Genomic DNA, 2,062 nt, shown 5'->3' on the forward strand with positions numbered 1-2,062 from the left:
AACTGTATTAAATCGATTTAAATGGACATTTCTTATCAATTTTGTTTCGAATAACTCTTGATTCATCTGCTGGCAGCACTTACTGGCCCTTACCGGCGACCAACTCATCTGCCCGCAAATGCAATCGAGATATGTATAAGAACAATCTTCAACTGGAACGTACTCACCAAATCAATACATCCGCGAGCAAATTCCCGATGCTTATTTTTCTCTCGCATACCCGTCGTCGTCGATCGGCAAAAAAAGAAAACTCGATGAGCAATTTTGTGACACGGAATTTTCACTGAACATAAACCGCGAATTCACGAATTTCACCACACCCAACTGCGAAACACGTTCAGAAGCACTTTTGGTACAATTCCGATCATTTTTTTTCGAAAACACAACAAAAAAAGTTACAAGCGAGCCAACATCAACACCGATTGTCGAGCTCTTTCACGCACCTTGCAGCGCGTAAATAAAATGAAATAAAAATTTTCACTCGTGATGCCACTAATTTCTGGTCCGGGAGAAAATCAAACAACACAGATCGCGACATCTCTTCTGATGCTTGCAAACATGTTGAATCACGTTTTCTTTCTCTATTCTAAAACTTTCCGGAAAGCGAGAAAACTACCAATCAAACACGTATAAACGTCCGGGAGGCAGAGCGCCAGCGATAATCCGGCAATTGCAGCCGAAAACTATGAGAGCGAACGCACGCACAAAACAGAGAACAAACTTAAAACACAACCGTATCCAAGGCTCTAGAAACTGCACCCGCACTTTAGGTGAATCATCCTGTCGCAAAAAAGCCATGCAGGAGACGGATTCTTCATCGCCTTTAACTGGTTTAGCGCATTGGTCACAGGCGGAAGTCATGCTGACTCAGTTTCCAAAAGTGATTTAGAAACAGCGGTGGAGATGCTCTAATACGCAAAGAGGAATTGGATTCTCAAGATCGCCCAATGCTAGACAGTATACACTACAATATGTCTGATTGGATAACTTTTTCACTGTTTTCACAACACAAAATATGCTCTAATTAGACGATTATCGCAACGAACTGCACTTTCCACTAACAACCAGTACAATATTACAGGTAAACCGAACGGAAAAAAACGAATAACGATAGCCCGTGTGATAAAAAATCGACAAATTTAGCAGCGCACAATCACGACGATGTGAATAACAACAACTCCATCACGTCTCACCGGGCAAACTTTTCGGAAATTTTTTGGTCTTAAATTCATCCCTCTGCTGAATAGAGAAACAAATTTTAATAATAATTTCTGGTTGAAGTGAAGCTGTTCTGGTCAATTGAAATTTGCTGGTGTAAAATTACCTGGGGGCAAGTTTGTATTAAAAATTTCTGGTGTAAGATTTGCAACAGTCTGCTGCATAAAGGCAAGCTGAATTGAAAATTCCTGATGTAAAAATTGCACAGTTCTGGTGAATGGAGGGGCAAGCTTTATTGAAAATTTCGGATAGAAAAACTACAACGTTTTGATGAATGGACGGACAACTTAAACTTGACTTCTGAGAAGAACCTCAAGGGTATTGAATTCTGAGGACAGTTCAAAAGAAAAGATGTCTGGGGATGATTTGATGAAAATTTTGCGAATATTTTTAAGTGAATCCTGCAGATAGTTCCAAGATAATTTCGAAAAGAATACCAAGAGAATTAAATTTTGAATGAAATTCCAAAGGGATGTTGAGGAAAATTTAAAAGGAATCCCAATGATAATTTCAAGCTCATTCTGGGAAGAATTTCTGGAGAATACAGAGGAAATTCTTCTGAAACTTTAGGGGAATTCCAGTTCCAAGGTGTTCTGAGAAAAAAAAAGTTCAAAAACATTCCGATAAGAACCTCAAGGATATTGAGTTTTTAGGACAGTTCCAAAATATTTCTGGAGAGAATTCAAATAAAATTCTGAGGATAATTTCTAGTATATCCTGCAGATAGTTCCAAGATAATTTCGAAAAGAATACCGAGAAAATCAAATTTGGAATGAAATTCCAAAGGGATTTTAAGCAAAATTTCAAGCGAATTCCGAGGATAATTTCTAGCTTATCTAGATAA

Source organism: Ochlerotatus camptorhynchus, unplaced genomic scaffold (assembly GCF_037179485.1).
Source record: "Ochlerotatus camptorhynchus isolate MF236.1 unplaced genomic scaffold, CSIRO-AGI_Acam_v1.1 ptg000194l, whole genome shotgun sequence".
Classification (NCBI taxonomy): domain Eukaryota; kingdom Metazoa; phylum Arthropoda; class Insecta; order Diptera; family Culicidae; genus Ochlerotatus; species Ochlerotatus camptorhynchus.